We start from the raw sequence: 18,288 nt of genomic DNA on the forward strand, positions 1-18,288 counted from the left end.
ACAAAATCTCACGAGAAGCCTTCTCCTTGTCAACCATACTTAATAACGAAACGTAGTTTCAATAGAAAGTTTATAAAGAATGTAGCGTAGCCTATATACATGCATTACATATTTCAGAAAATACACAAAAAACATAAAAGAATGTCATTGAGAATCCTAAACAAACAGTGTTACTCTTTTTAAAGATTGTTGTGGCGTGTCATTGGCGTTTAAACACACCATCTGCACATAGCGTTAACAACACAAATTGTTTGATAGTTTGATCAAATAGGGGCGCTCTCACTTTAAAGACCTCACTGCCTCACTGCTGTCGCTTCAGGATGAATTGAAGCTTTACAAATTCCACACATTCCACTTTCAGTACCGTAAAACAAGTAATTTGGTTGTGCCAAAAACTTTAGAGGTGAAGAAAGAAGCTAGAAATAACAAAGCAATAACATTTTCATATTACACTGATATTACAATGTTGATTTGATAAATACAGAGATATCAACAACATGTATTAATTCATTTTAATAGCCTGTAAAAGTTAACTATGACCACTTTGAGATCAATTGCAATTATTACTATATTATATTTTTAAGATTAAGGTTATTTTAAGTGTCCATATCAGAACATGCATTCGAAGAAAAATCTAGATACATATAATATAGGAAATATATTTTGCATATATGTAAAAGTATACTTTTCCATAGCTAATAATAGGCTAGACTAGCTACATATGTGAAACATTGTGAGCTTTAGCCTATTATATGTTGAACAGAATGAAAACCTTTTCAAGAAAACAACTGGACGAATTTGTATAGCAATAATAATAAAAATAAATAAAGAACCGTGTTATCTCACAATAATTCCCTTTTTTCTGACAATACGTCTGAGATCCTTCTATCAATAGGCTAACAATTGTCAGAAGTTGAAGTTTTGAACTTCAACTATTGTAAATAAACGGTGAATAATTACTTCAACACGACAGAAAGCCCTTTCAGGCTACAGAAGGGTTGCTAACAATGAATGACCGACCATGTGAGTTTTTACTTGTACTTCTATTACCGTAAATACGGCGAAACGAATAGGAAGTTACAGTGCTGCTCCTGCACGATCGGAAATCGCTCTCTTCTGTTAGCTGCACGTGTAGCCTGCATTTGAAGTTTGGTTTCTATCTTATAGACTAGAGTACAAATTAGTCTCACGTATCTGAATGTTTATTGTGGATTACTGATGGAGTGTGGAAGGTATTGCAAGTGACAAACTATCACAATATATAGGCTGCAGTAACCGGACAACATTAGCACTGCATTTTCCCCTTCCGCCTCATTGACACCAAGTGCTAAAGGTTCGGAGGAAATTAGATTTGTCTGATTCTCGAGTGTAACAGTGAGATTTTTGGGACCCTTTATCCTAGCTAAGCATGTTTTAGTGACCAGCATGTTAAACTCCTGCAATGAATGCAAGATATACTGCATTATTAACTTTATATAGCAGGTTTCCAACAGTCATGGAAAACCTGGAAATATCAGGGAATATTAAACTGGTCTTCCAGGCCTGGAAAAAAAGTTAGTTTTAGTCATGCTCATACTGAATCATGAATGACTGGAAAAATAATGGAAATAATTTGTTTTAGTCAATGGAAATACTTGTTTTGGCCTTTTACTAAATATTATAGTTATAAATATTAAAATAAAGTTTTCCCTTTTACTCAGTGTGTGTATATATATAGACATTTTACGACATATTTTTGAGGGACAGCTCTAATCTACATACAAGGATCTCCTGTACAAACAACCATTAAAGGCTTTAAAAAATATAACAAAAGAGCAGGTAATGTTCAGGTGGAGTCTTAAGCTCATTAACCATTAGGGAGGTTTAGGGTGAATGTAGATGCCTGCGTATGAATGTAGGGATGAGTACACAATAAATAACTCTCTCTGGCTACCTAGAGGCAAACGACTCCTGGTGAGCACTGAGATTAAGAAACAAAAGTAGCCTGACAAAGGACTATCTTTTTTCAAGGATTCAAACAGGGTGTCGGTCTATTGCCAATAAGCGCCCATCTCCTCCCCCAACTTTGGATCATTTATACCTGTGAATTTTTACCTTCAGTTTGTCATCAACTGTATTATCTCCATCATGTCATTGGCAAAGGCTCATATACTGTACCATGCAAATATATTTGTGCCCTGAAACAATATAGCCCTTGGATGCATTAATTATTAAATCATAAAGAAATAAAACTTTTTTAATTCAAAACAAGAATACAATCTCATTCCCAATCTATTTGAGAGAGTTAAACATCTGTCCGCTGCAACAAAAGATATATCTGAGAGGTAGTTTGTTCGTCACCACACTGTAACAACAGTATTTTTCATGTACAATTAACCTATTGTAGTTAGGCTGTTTCAGTTATATTAAAGTATTAGTTCACTTTAAAATGAAAACTACCCCAAGCTTTACTCACCCTCAAGCCATCCTAGGTGTATATGACTTTCTTCTTTCTGATGAACACAATCGGAGTTATATTAATAAATATCCTGACACATCCAAGCTTTATAATGACAGTGAACGGGACCAACGAGTATGAGCTGAAGAAAACGGATCCATCCATCATATATGTAGTCCACACGGCTCCGGGGTGTGGGGGGGGGGGATGTGAATAAAGTCCTTTTGAAGTGAATCGATGCATTTGTGTAAGAAAAATACCCATATTTAACACACTTCCGTATTCAACTTACAAAGAAAGTGTAACGCCTCTTGCGCTTATGCTACGTCCTTCGCCTTCAGTATTCAACTTATGAAACAAGCATAACTGACGTGTCAGTTATTCGTAAGTTAAATACAGAAGGCGGTCTGGTGGAAACTGGTTATTTTACTTTATAACTTGTTATATATGGATATTTTTCTTACACAAACGCATCTCTTCACTTCAGAAGGTCTTTATTAACCCTCCGGAGCCATGTGGAGTACGTTTATAATGGATGGATGCACTTTCTTCAGCTTCATACTCGTTGGTCCCTGTTCACTGCCGTTATAAAGCTTGGATGCATCGGGATATTTATTAATGTAGCTCTGATTGTGTTCATCAGAAAGAAGAAACTCATATACACCTTAGGATGGCTTGAGGGTGAGTAAATCTTGGGGTAATTTTTATTTTAAAGTGAACTAATCCTTTAAATAAGCTTTTTGACTTGAATAAAACCAGTTAGAAAGCACGTGTTTTAAATTACCATACAAATGAATTGTTACCATTTATATAGAATTATGAGTAAAGGTCAATCATCCATGGTGGTTTAGATGTAGCATTACACCCTAAAGGTAAAAAATTAAAGATCTGTCCACTATAATGGACATTGGACACTGTGCATCAAAGGTTTATTTATCGGATGGCTTTGTAGATATGTATCTTTCAGAAAATACGACTCATCATGTTACTCTACAGCAGCTTGCAATACATCAGCCCCAAAGGTGATAAATAGTTAAATAAATCATTGTACTCGTACCAGTATTGTAATGCTCAGATGCTAGCGCACAGCTAATGGCTGCCTAATGAGCAGATTGCTGGTCATCAATCACTTGAGCTAATCCCTCCGCCTATCACTTTTACCTGCAGGCTCTCTCCTCTTCTGTAGTCTTCGTCTTTCTTACCACATATTACCTCTCATTAAGCTCTGGCTATTTGTCCTGTGCCCTCAGGTGTACAAGTACTGATCTTGTCCATCCTGTAGCAGACAACAGGCCAGTAATCTCTAACTCTTGAACACAAGCATTCAGTTCAGGTGCTTTCATTGTGGTTTGTGTGTGGCACAACAGCTTGGAATGTCAATGTATTGAGAATCAACAATATCGTAAAACAGAGATGATGAGCAGGACTTTATGATGAAAGGCCTGATGAAAAGTCGTGATGTCTCGCCCCACCATGATAACATCTTTATAATGTGAGGTCATACAACTACATTCACATTCACATTTATTTGTATAGCGCTTTTCACAATGCATATCATTTCAAAGCAGCTTTACAGAAAATGCATGTCAACATTACAATTTAGAGTAATCTGTTATCAGAGGTGCAAGTTATGTAATTTCAGAAACGTACATATACAAATCACGCAGTTAGCTAACATTCTATTAATTTAAACAATGTATTAATTTAAGGCAGAAACAATGGGCTCATTGAAGTAATGAATACACAACGCTATCTCATGACCAGTTCGTACATATTTTACGAGGTGGCTAATTTGCACGAATTCATACGACCTCACTCATACAAATTCATACGATTTGTCTACCCCAGTGACGGGTAGGTTTAGGGGCGGGGTTAGGGGTAGGTCATTCGTACGGATTCATACGAATTTGGCAACTCGAAAAATATGTACAATTTAGCAAAAAACGTACGAATTCATACGAGTGAGGTTGTACGAATTCACACAAATTAGCCACCTTGTAAAATACGTATGAACTGCAGTGAGATCGGGTTGGAATACATGTTAACAGTGATTAGGATATATAGGAAGATTTGCATTGGTGCGTGTTGATCCAGAGTTTGCGTCATCTGAAGTCCTCACAGTCTCTTCACAGGTGTTGAGGCATCTGAAGTCTTCATAAACTGGAGCTGATGTACTCAGGATGGGCATCCCGAGATAAAACAGAAGCAAATGGAAAATAATTAGCGTAGCTGCTGTTCATAACATTAATCAAAGGTAATCATGTACATTTGATCTGATAAACTGGAGTACAGGGTTATGAGATGCATTATGTGAATAATGGCAAAAAAGATGCGTCTTAAATCTAGATTCTGAGCCCCGAACATTATCAGGAAGGTTATTCCAGAGTTTAGGACCCAAATGTGAAAACACTCTCCCTCCTTTAGTGGACTTAGACATAGGTACAACCAGAAGTCCAGAGTTTTGAAATCTTAAAGAGCGTGATGGATTTTTCCCAAATACACTGGAAAAACAACTGTGAATGCATGGTCATTCAGACAGTAATGACCATGCATTAGAGTTTTAAAGTTTTAAAGTATAAAACAACAGTCACTTTTGAAGCACAGCCTAATAACAAAGTACTTTCAGGGCCCAACAGTGTTCTTTCACAGCTGATTTCTAAATTTGGGAGAAAGGAAGGATGGAGGGTTCCGCTTTTTTTCTGCAAGATAAGCATGATGATATAATTCCCTGTTTAGTTCTGCAATCATGTCACACCACTTCCATAATGCTCTTCTGCACATTTTTGAGCAGAACTAACAGAATTTCTAAAAAAAAAAACAAAAAAAAAAAACAACAACAGCCAATCATATAAAATGAGGCCCAAGTGGCCCCCAAAACCTTTGTTGACAGGATCCGTTACAATCCTAAAGCCAGTGCACTCTCACCCAGTGGCTACCTTTTATTCCACTAATGGCAATGAAGATGAATGTGGTGGAAAATGGAAGCAAATGGATTTCCCAACACTCATGCAGAAGGTAGAGCAGCAGGCCCAAATTTCAAACTCTTTCATGTTTGACTGGCATTTTAATTAAATGCATTGATTTTTGATATTATGCATGATATACAATGAATTAATGTTTTTAGTAGATGGTTTTGGAGTGTTATGTAACTCTCCAGAAGTCTCTTTGTGTTCATGTTCTGGTCATCTTAACAAAGACAGTCTGTTAAGATGATAACTGGGCCCATGGACCCTTGGTCTTTGCAGATATGGCAATGCACATACATAGAGGAAGCATTATCCCATGCCCATTGTATGACACCAGAAGTATCTGTTAGTTCAAGGGGCAAGTCTTGCACCAATGTACTACATACAGTAACACTGCATTTCATTGGCGACATCCTCCGATCAAGTGAGGAATGCATGCTATCATATATGCATAATTGTATGACTTAAGTCTGTAATTTGCTGGGTGGGTGTTGACAGGGGCACGCAGGGTCACCTTGCATTGCAGAAAAGCCTCTTCAGTGACCAGATCACAGACAATGCATCGTCTTCTAGTGCAAATGCTTGCCCATGAGATTAGGATTTGAGAATCTCTTCAAAGAATTCCTGATTTGCTAAAGCAGTACTTTGCTTTAGCCCATTTATCTGACAAATCTATATTTAGGAATGCTAATAACTGTGTATTTGCAGATCACATAAGAACATACATAAGTCTAATCTCACTTAAGGACAGTGTATGGTTAAAATGGTCACGCTGTAAAAAAGAATTGTTGGTTTAACAAAAGTAAGTTACCTTGAAATTTTGAATTCATTGAAATTAAAAATTTGAGTCAATACAATTAAGGCGATTGGTTTAATCAACAGAAACTCAAAATATTATGTTAGCTGAGCCACATTAATTATCTAAGTTCATTTGACAAAAAAAAAAAAAAAATTATGATAAATTGTTTTTTACAAGGCAGTTGCACTATTTGTAAAAGTTATAGTACATATAGAATATGCAAAGTTGCCATGTTACATTGCCATGTCAACGCAGTGACTCGGAATCTTTTACTTAAAAAAATGAATGTGGTAACACTTTATAATTCGATGGTCCACTTTAGTCATACTACTATAAGTAACTTTGCAACTACGTCAACTAGCATTTAGAAGACTGTCTGCTTAATATCTGCTGACACTTTATTTTGATGGTTCCCCAACAGACATTTTACAGACTATAAGTAACTTTGCATCTACATGTCAACTTATTCTAGTAACCCGAACCCTAACCTACAGTCTACTAATACTCCAATGAGAGTTAGTTGACATGTAGTTGCAAAGTTACTTACAGTTAGTAGAATGTCTAAAGTGGACCATCGAAATAAAGTGTAACCATGAAGGGTTATTGGGAAATTCAAGTAATTTGAATGATTGAAATTATGACTAAAGGTTTTGTACAGGCCTACTAGTAAATATATTACCATTTGTCCCCAAAGTCCGACCTCTAATCCAACCCTAATCGTTGAGTTGGGGGGAGGTCACTGTCACACTAAGTCCATCTTTGTCTTTGAAGTCTTGACTCCTCTTCATATCTTTGATATGTGCTGAAAAAAAAGAAGCCCTTGCAATAACAGACACAAAGTTTTTTTTTTTTTGGGGGGGGGGGGGGGGGGGGGTCTTTTACACCATCAAAATCCTCCCCACCCACTTCCAAGAAAACCCATCAAAAGGAAAGGAAAGATCGAGCAAGAGAAAAAAAAAGTTCCCCACTGAAAAGGACCCTTTTCTGAAGGCAGGGTGGCACCACAATAGCCCATGAAAAGATGGATAGAGTGATTGTCCTGTTTAGTGATCCGCAAACGGAGAGAAACGGGGTTCCGCCGCAGTGCAGGGGTGGCCTGCGTCAGGCCTTCACACGTATTGAAGCCAAGGGCATTGAGAAAAGGGAAAAAACCCTACGCATAATAGAGGTCCTTGGAAGAGACGGCACATCAGCAGCAGGACTGGCCGCCGAGGTCCATGTGAAGACCAAACATAGTAGACAAACCCCAACACTTCCTTTCCTCTGAAGATTTAGGACATACTTCTAATTTGAAGCTTTATTTTACACATTACTTGACTTGAATAAAGGGGGTTTGACTTTTTAAAGGATTTTTTTTAATGATTTTTAGGGCGCAATTGGTTGAGGTTCATCTTGCATAGTGCAAATGTCTTGTGGGATCCCATCACCCAACCCTCAACAATCTTAAAGACATTTTACATTTATGCATTTGGCAGACGCTTTCATCCAAAGTGACTTACACTGCATTCATGGGACACATTTACATTTGATCATATATTGCTTTCCCTGGGAACTGAACCCATGACCTTGGCATTGTTAGCACCATGCTCGAATTTTTGAGCTACAGGATATAAATATATATACACACAGTTTTTAGTTATCTATCTATCTAACCTTTTGTTTTGACTTTCTTTAATGGGGTTCAAGCCTTAATTAGGAGTTTTGACACCCCCAAAATTCACACCCTGAACATGGACGTTGGATCATTACCAACCCCCCCCCCCCAACAACACATACACACATGCAAACTAAACACACACTCACACAGAGGCGCACAGACCATATTTACACATGTGCTAAAGGGGATCAATGTTGGCTGATTGATCAGGCAGGCCCATTCTCCCAGTCAGGGTTGCCACCGTTCACTTTCTTCTAGGAATGTTGTTTACGTTGTCACCTCCGAAAGGGCCAGATGGAGAATTAGAACATTCAAAGCCAATTAGAATGGAGGAATGGAATCATCCATCTTGTTTTCCAGTCATCCTGACAATGCCATGGTGGTCTTAAATGGAAATCCCATTTGCATTTGGAGTTTTCAGTGTATTGCAATTTGTTAAATATTGTTGCCATGCTGGGCATGATGTTATATTCTGACATTAATGTGAAACAGACATGATGTGTTGTCAACAGATGTGAACCCCTTTATTAGATCCAAAAAGCCATCTTCCCAATCCATCCATCAAAATATTTCAGTTTATCAATAACAATATGATCATTCTGATCACTGTTTTCTAGTGCTCTGTGAGAGAAATGTGAATTCCTCTTGGTTTTGCTAAAAAGTATACTTGTCCTGAACAAATTTGACAGAGAGGATATATATATATATATATATATATATATATATATATATATATATCATATATATATATTAGCAATTAGGAGTTGAATATGTGAATAGTGAATATGTGTACCCTAATCTAAAGTGTGACCATACATAAATATGGTATAATATTACACAATGCATGTATAATATTAATGATCAATGTTAAATCATTTTAAATATTAATGTAGCTCTCAGTTATGGTTCATTTACATATCAATTTGTCTCAGATGTTTTTTCTTTAAATAATTCAAATGAATTTTAAATTAATGTTGATATCGTAGCTCAGTTAATTTGGCTTTAAGCCTATTTTTCCATTTAATCTTATTGTTTCTATGAGATGTTTGAGACTTGAGATATTTAAAGAGCTCTCATTTGTGGTTTTCTTTTCTTATGGGACCAGCTGACTACACCATCCATGTATATTATCGACAACGACACGGCTTTACTCTTGTTTTTAGATTCTCGCACAGCTCTTTCTCTCTCTCTCTCTCTCTGACAGTCTCTGGACGCTGGTTCTCTGCTCATTTGCTTCTGAATGCCCTCGTAACCCTCTTTTTTCCTGTCTTGAGGTGGACATACAAAGAGCACTTGCATTCTGTCACACACACACACAATATGAGCATGCTGGGAGAGGGGGCTGGAGAGCGTTATCACCTGCTCCTTCTCCCAACAGCCATTTGAATGTCCTGCTCAAAGGCTGTCAGTGTGCCCCAGGTGACCTGATAAATCTTCATAGCTCTCTGTCTGCGCCCTCGATATTCAAGAGCCCCGTCGTCTCCAGACTGTATTTACATACATCACTCCATTCAGTCTTTGACTTTGGGAGCAGGGAAATAAGCTTTATGGTCACACTTTATATTGGGTGTCTTTAACTACTATGTACTTACATTTAAAAAATTGTTAGGTAGAATGTACTTTGAGGATTAGTTCACTTCAGAATTAAAATTTCCTGATAATTTACTCACCCCCATGTCATCCAAGATGTTTAAGTCTTTCTTTCTTCAGTCAAAAAGAAATTAAGGTTTTTCAGGAAAACATTCCAGGATTTTTCTCCATATAGTGGACTTCACTGGGGACCAACAAGTTGAAGGTCCAAATGTCAGTTTCAGTGCTGCTTCAAAGGACTCTACACGATCCCAGATGAGGAATAAGAGTCTTATCTAGCAAAATGATCGGTCATTTCCTAAAAAAAATTTAAATGTATATACTTTTTAACCACAAATGCTCGTCTTGCACTGCACCCTGCATTACGTAATCATGTTGGAAAGGTCACGTTTGAGATCTCCTTTTCTCCTCCAACTTCAAAATCGTCTGACAACATTGTTTTACCTTTTTTTTTGTAAAGGCCGTTTGACTTAGTCTTTGCACGTTCGCTTTGTAAACACTTGCTCGGTACTTCTGCCTACATCACGCGTGACCTTTCCAACGTGATTACGTTATGTGTGGTGCAGAGCAGTGCAAGACGAGCTTTTGTGGTTAAAAAGTATATCTTTTTTTTTTTTTCTTGTCTGGGATCGCGTAGAGCCCTTTACAGCTGCACTGAAACTGCAATTTCAACCCGTTGATAACTACTGAAGTCCACTATATGAATGTTTTCCTCAAAAACTTTAATTTCTTTTCGACTGAAGAAAGAAAGACAAACATTTTGGATGACACTGGGGTGAGTAAATTATCAGGAAATATTAATTCTGAAGTGAACTAATCCTTTAATGTGTTCATGTATTGCAGAACACTTGTGCTGCTATTGAGGTGGGATACGGGTAAGGTTAGGGACAGGTTTGGTGGTATGGTTGGGTTTATAGGGTGGGTTAAGCGGTAAGTGTTAGAGGGACGAGGAAGGTTTAAATCAGGTCATTATCCATGTTATGAGATAATGCAACCAGATATTGATTAAGTGGTTGAATGTGAGATGGAATGTGAAGGGTCTTGAAAAGTGATGTAAGGAAGATGAAAATGATGGTACCCTGGGCTTTAATGATCATTCTTCTATTATATTTTACTTAATTCATACTTTATGATTTTAAATATGCTTATGTTGAAATCAGTGATGTATCCTGTGAAGGTCGTAGAAAACGTCTTCTCACAAAATAGCAGGCTTTGCAGGAGATGTCCATCTAATCTATAAATACTCACTCACATGATTTAATAAGAGTCAGAATCAGAATGAGCTTTATTCGTCAAGTGTGCACAAACACACAATGAATTTGTTGTGTGTTTTTTCAGGAGCTCTTGATACATACATACATACATATACACATACTTATATGACACGAGAACAGAAAGAACATTTAAATAAGTAAAACTAAAAATAAAATAAATAATAGTAATAATGTGGTATACATCTGGAACAGAAGATATATGTACAGATTTGTGCATTATGTATTATATATACAGCAGGATGAATAAAATAAATATTTGAATTTACACAACTAATTTTTTACTCTCTCTCTAGTACTAAGAGTGAATACTAAAAACAGGGGCAATTTCTATGTTAGCTGTTTAAGCTGGAGATAGCATGGGGGAAAAACTGTTCTTATGCCTAGATGTTCTAGTGCACAGAGATCTGTAACGTGTGCCTGAGGACAGAAGTGCAAACAGGCTGTGTCCGGGGTGAGAGGGATCTGTAATGATGTTACCTGCCTGTTTCTTCACTCTGGAGTTGTACAAGTCCTGAAGGTTGGGCAGATTCACACCATAGACTTTAGTGATTAAAGTCTATAGACTTTAGTGATTGATATCAGCTGCGGTATGAGTGTAACAAATCAGAATGCTGTGGAGCACATGCTCGTCTCATGCAACTTTTTTTAACTTAATCTGCAAGGTATGAATGTGTTTATATTTTCTGGCAGTTGAGTTGCTCTGCTGTGTCTGAAGTAACTCCCGCACGGCTGCTAATAAACTTTATTACTACAAAGAGTAACTTGGGAGTGGTGTATTGCTAAGGAAGCAATAAAGAGTCTAGCACACACTATGGAAGTGTTAATGCAGTGATTGTGGCTACTTGGACGGGATGCCGTCCACCATAGACAACTGGGTTGCTGAGCACCTTAAAGGCCCGTTCACACCAAGGACAAAAACTGTAATGATAACGATAAAAATATAGTTCTAAAAATCGCTCTAAATGGCAGAGTTCACACCGCAACTAAAATGATAACGGCAGAGAAACAAAATCACTTTCAGAACGATTTTTTTCTAGCTGATTAAAACATTTACAGCCAATCAGAATCCATCCAGCTTTAAAGAGCTTGAGGATTTAAAGTGGCAGACGACAAAACAGCAGCACGCTTATAATAAACAGAACGATATCGTGCGTTTGTGTGGACGCTAATATATTTATCTTTATAGTTATCGTTCTTGCTGTGAACGGGCCTTAAGTCAGATAAAATTATTTTGAAAATTTGGTAACACTTTATTTTTTGTCCTTATTACACGTTACATGTAGTTACTGTAGTAATAACTACATAGTTACACTTTAACAAAGATACCATAAGTACCTTTAAGTACTGAGTAATAATAATTAACTACATGTACTTACTATAGGGTTAGGGTTAAGATTAGGGTTGGGTTTAGGGTTAATTGCATGTAATTATGCATAATTTGTAGTTATTACTATAGTAACTACATGTAACATGTAGCAGGCACTGTAAAATAAAGTGTTACCAAAAATTCCGGTGACATAGTTACATTGTACTTACTCAAATAAGTACTGAGTAATATTAATTAACTACATGTGCTTACTATAGAGATACAGTTAGGGTTAGTTACTTGTAATTATACATAATTTACTGTTATTACTATAGTAAGTACATGTAGTAACGTGTAACTGCATCACCTTAAAATAAAGTGTTACCAAAATTTCTAAGACAGTCAACAATGTAATTATAGATGAAATTAATTACAGCTGTTATTACATGCAGGTATTTTTAAATACAAGTGCATTGTAAAAACATGCATGTACACAATAAGTGCTTTGTATAAAATTATTAATTTTAAATGTTAGTAACTACACAGTAGTTAAAGACAGTTAGTATAAAGTGGGACCATGTTATTTCATAAACACAAACAGATTGATAAATCAAGTAAAAAAATGTTTCGACCCCACTGGCTTTTATTACATAAGCAAAAAAATCATTTTTTGTTCTGCAGAAGAAAGTGGGGTTACACTTTACTTTAAGGTGTTTGTATTACAGTGTAATTATTCATGTAAGTACTGAGTTATATTAATTAACTACAAGTACTTACTATAGGGTTAGGGTTAAGATTAGGGTTGGGTTTAGGGTTAATTACATGTAATTATGCATAATTTGTAGTTATTACTATAGTAACTACATGTAACGTGTAGCAAGCACTGTAAAATAAAGCGTTACCATAAAGTGTAACCAAAAATTTCAGTTACACTTTATTTTAAGGTGACGTAGTTACATTGTACTTACTCAAAAAAGTACTGAGTAATATTAATTAACTACATGTACTTACTGTAGAGTTAAGGTTAGGTTTAGGGTTAGTTACTTGTAATTATAAATAATTTACTGTTATTACTATAGTAATTACATATAGTAACGTGTAACTACATCATCTTAAAATAGTCAACAATGTAATTATAGATGTAATTTCAGCTGTAATTACATGCAGGTATCTTTAAATATTAAAAGTGTGTTGTAAAAACATTTATGTACACAATAAGTGCTTTGTATAAATGTATTAATTTAAACGTTAGTAACTACAAAGTAGTTAAAGACAGTATAAAGTCAGACCATGTTATTTCATAAACACAAACAGATTGATTATAGAGTAAAAAAAATGTTTTTGGACCCCACTGACTTTCATTACATGGGAAAAAACATTCTTCTTTTTAAAGTGGTTTGGAATGACATGAGAGTGACACAAGTGGAATGACACTCTCCCTTTAAGCCAAACAACTTTTCATGCGTAATATCAATGATTCTCACACTGGTTGACGAAGACCTCAGACCTTGAGAGCGCCGCCTGCGTGGTGATGTGAGAGATTATCTTCAGCTGGACACAAATGAAATACAGGCCTCTTTCAGTAGAATTCATTTAGAGCATGGATTTGACTGCACGGCTGAGGAAATGCAATACCACCAGCCCGCCTCAGGCATAACGAAAGCAGAAAGGAAGATGAAGGCAACTCGTTGAACGTCAGCTTTTGTTTGACCCTTCATAAAAATGTTGATGCGGTTGTGGCACGTTCCAAGCTGCACATTTGCATAATTTTGCATGTGTTTTGCCTTGGCTGCCTAAAGAAGGCAGACCGTTCCTTGATAGTTCATAATGAACTGTTTGAATAACCTGGAAAAGCACTGGGGATACTGTTGGAAGTGATGCGAGCCAAAGCCTCCAGCACAATCAGCCTTTTAGATCTCAAGCAAACAGCACGGTTTTTATTGTGTGCATTGCATTTTAGAAATCTTCTAATAAGGCAACCAAAAAAAAAGGCTTGGGGCCAAGATGAAACAGAGCCAATATTAATTTAAGTAAATACTGCGTAGTTAAAAGGGAATAATTCTTCTTTGTTTAAAAAGGAAGTTTGCTAAGTGTGGAGAACATTCACCATGGTTTTTTTTTTTTACACAAAGCATAACAAACAGTGAAAGGAGCTTGTTTACTTTGCGACGTGAGTCATGTGTCAAGTACAGGTGCTCTAGATAAGAATGAAGAACAGCAAATGTACATTATGACTCACAGACCCACCTTCTAACTGTAGTGGAAGATCCATGCAGGATGCTCCAAATTGGTGTGACCGTTTTAAATCTACACCTGAGGCCGTGGCTCCAACTATTGATAGATTCAGAGTTCAGCGGCTTGCTTTATTTACCTTCTGACAGATGTTTCGAACACCTGTCTTCCAACGAAAGTCTTTTGTTTGCAGTCGACCTCTGATCACGCAAGGTCGAATGATCAATTGTGCGTTATTACTCTGCTCTTGAGTGGGTGGGAACGCAAAATGTGGGTTTTTGCATTACAACTCTATAATAGTTAGCTGTGGCGGTACAGTGTGAGTTATGTAATGAAACGCCCGACAGCTGTAAACTGGGACTCTCTTGCAGGCATTGAGATGTGGGTATTGTTTGTCATGGGAATGTGCATATTTATATTCACTCGGAGCAGGCGTGGGCCTCATCTCCTCCATCTCAGATAATGACACTGTGCTCCTCCTGTGATGTGCCCTTTATGAGCCATAACAGGGCATGAAGGTTTGATCTTTCTCTTTCTTCCTCTGAGGCTCCATTCTGGATCTTTTTCTGCCGATCAGTTCCCACTCTTGTCTTTTTAAACATGTTCAAGAATGTCAGAAGCGCACCGGACAGGCTCATTATCTTCCCCCTCATTCTGCGATTGTTGCGCGGCCATTGGAGAGCTTTCTCGTGGTTCCCTTCTGTTCACGGGGACGTAATCGCATTTGAACTCCCGCCTGGGTCAGTGACAAAACGCAAACGCGCACACACAAAGCAGAGGAGCGATGCGTGCCGCTAATCAGGTTAGCGTAGTTCACGGCGCTGGATGCTGGGACTGCGGCAGATGAGTGCTGCTGCGCCGCGGGGTTTCCGTCATCCACCGTCCCATCCCTTTTTATGCCCCGTAATAATGCCCACAATGTGTTTATTAAGAAGACAACCCAGGACGGCCTCATCGCCACTAATCTCAATTATGTTAATAATCTCAGGATACTGACAAACACTTTTTGTGCTCCCCTCTTGAAAGTAAATCTTCCCCGACACTAGACTCTAATGGAATTTGTATCAAAGAAACATCCTCCCCTGGAAAATAGACAAGTCCAATGTGATCTCATAATGACATATTGATTTTTATACTGTACAAACTGTATGTTATATCCTCTAACCCTAAACCTACCCATCACAGAAAACTTTCTGCATTTTTAGATTTTCAAAAAGCATCACTTAGTATGATTAATAAGCTGTTTTCCTCATGGGGACCAATAAATCCAAATAGATTTTGGATATTGCCATCTTTGTGGGGACATTTGGTCCCCATAATGTAGGACCACACACACACACACACACACACTGGTTTCCATGTTTTATGTGGACATTCCACAGACATAATGATTTTTATACTGTACAAACTATATATTATATCCTCTTACCCTAAACCTACCCATCACAGAAAACTTTCTGCATTGTTAGATTTTGAAAACACTTAATTTAGTATGATTTAGAAGCTGTTTTCCTCATGGGAACCAAAAAAATGTCCCCATAAGGTCAAAATTTACTGGTATTACTTTTCTTGTGGGGACATTTGGTCTCCATAACGTAGGGAATACTAGGTACACACACTGTTCTTTGTAACATCGGTAGTGTTTTACTTATATTTAAAACTTTGATGGTAATAAAGGGAACAGTTCACCCAAAAATGAAAATTAGGTGTATATGAATTTCGTCCTTCAGACGAATACAATCAGAGTTATATTAAATAATGTCCTGGCTCTCCTAAGCTTTATAATGGCAGTAAATTGAGGATGAGATTTTGAAATCCAAAAAAGTGCAACCATCCATCATAAAAGATATCCACATGGCTCCAGAGGGTTAAAACAGTCCTTCTGAAGTGAAGCGATGCATTTGCGTAAGAAAAATATCCATATTTAAAACTTTAAAAACTAAAATAATTAGTTTCTGACAGGCAGCCGTATGCATCGATTTGCGGCGAAAGAGTGAACTCTGACCTGACACATGATACACTGACGAACACGGAAGCGCTGAGGATAGAGCAAAACAAAACACCGGTCATGAATTAGAAGTCTAAAACGAGAAATTTTAAAGAGAAATGTCGGAGGATTTCGATATAAGAGAAGAGTAGCTTGAGTTTGTTGCACAGCCCTATTTGTTTGAACCGCGAGAGGCGTCAAACATACATCGCGTAAGGGGTTACTCTTTTGGCGTAAGTCGATGTGCGTATGCTGTCTGCCAGAAGCCAGTTAGTTACATTTTTAAAGTTTTAAATATGGATATTTTTTCTTACACAAATGCATCGGTTCATTTCAAAAGGCCTTTATTAACCACCCGGAGGTGTGTGGTTGCACTTTTTTGGGCTTCAAATTCTCATCCTCTATTTACTGCCATTATAAAGCTTAGGAGAGCCAGGACATTGTTTAATATAACTCTGATCATGTTCATCTGAAAGAAGAAAGTCATATACAACTAGGATGACTTGAGTGTGTGTAAATCATGGGGTAATTTTCATTTTTTGGGTGAACTATCCCTTTAAATTCAGCCATACAAAACAGTGCAGCTGACTTTACTGTTATTAGTCCCATCACATATGAATGAATTACCATTAAAAAAGATCTCTGACAAAGTTTCTCCAGCATTTATTGATAAATGAGACCCGCGCTATGGGATCATATTTCAGTATTGGACAGCAGTACCCTCAAAAAAAGTCTTTTAAAGTTCTTCACATCTTCAGAAGATTTATAAAGATTTGTGTGAAGTTGTCAATCGTTACGATTTCTTTAACAGTTTTGTGGTAAAAAGCCAAATATCTACAAAATCATTCTTCTAGGACACGATTAGATGGCTAGGGGAGTGTGGGAGTGTTAGCACGTCTAACTGGTATTAAACCCTTATAAATATTAATTATTCCAGTCTATAGCCAGGGAATGTGACCTTTGGCTGTGAATCGCACAAACTTTCTCTAAGGAGCTTTTAAGCCCACCCCAGTTCGGTGATCTAAAGATGCATTCCAGAGCCAGTTCCTCTCCCATAAAACCCTGAGGAACTTCCATATCCCCCACTTGAATCTTTATTTTGAATTTTATCAACTTCAGTGCAAACAGATTGACCCTCAGAACATAAAAAGTTGTATTTCTCTGATCATCTTGCCAGCTTTTCTTGCTACATAAGTCTGAGATCACCCATTTGTAATGCAGAGCGGCTGATATTCATTCATGGTTTGGTTGGGAGAAGACTGGGGACTCTCTTCAAAGTGAAATGCTTGTTTGTTTGTTTTCCTTTTACCTTCCTAATTGGAACCATTGTCACCCAGTGTGAACCCTCACTTGCATTTACATATTGATTCTGTGACAGTAAACATAGGCAGGAGACAAGGATGTGCAAACCAGCGGAGCCAGATTTCAGGGTTTTGTTGACATTATCATGCATTTGGAGAGATTAAGGTGAGAATGGCCGGGCCTTCATTTACATTTGGGCCATGCATAATGTGTCAATTGCTTCCCTGTGGTAGAAAGTCCAGTCAGGATAAGCCAATAGGCAATAGTTTGATTGAGGTGTAATTCAATGCTTAACTGAATGTGCACGTAATTAGAAATGGCTTTTCATACGAACAAGGGTTAATGACATACGTTCTTAGAAACATTACACCAAAAACTACAATTTGCAAGACAAGTTTCAATATACGGACATAAAAATTAACAATATATTTTCCTTACACATTGAATGCATATAAGTGGACACACCTTAATAATTATTTTTTAAAAGTTTTACTTTTTTTTTCATTGTTAATATTATTTTATAATTTTTTCTGCATTATTAATTCACAAAAATCATTACGTTTTGGGGGAATTGCTCCACATAGCATTTTGCAACATGAACAAAACTAAAAAAAAAATCATCTGATATTTTGAGACTTAATGACCTTGACACACAGTGTATGATGTCATTTCCTGAGACTTTGATAGCTTTGATTATTTGAACGTTTTTGAAGCAGATTGTGAAAAATATTGCAGTAA

The sequence above is a fragment of the Ctenopharyngodon idella genome, chromosome 7 (assembly GCF_019924925.1).
Source record: "Ctenopharyngodon idella isolate HZGC_01 chromosome 7, HZGC01, whole genome shotgun sequence".
Lineage (NCBI taxonomy): Eukaryota > Metazoa > Chordata > Actinopteri > Cypriniformes > Xenocyprididae > Ctenopharyngodon > Ctenopharyngodon idella.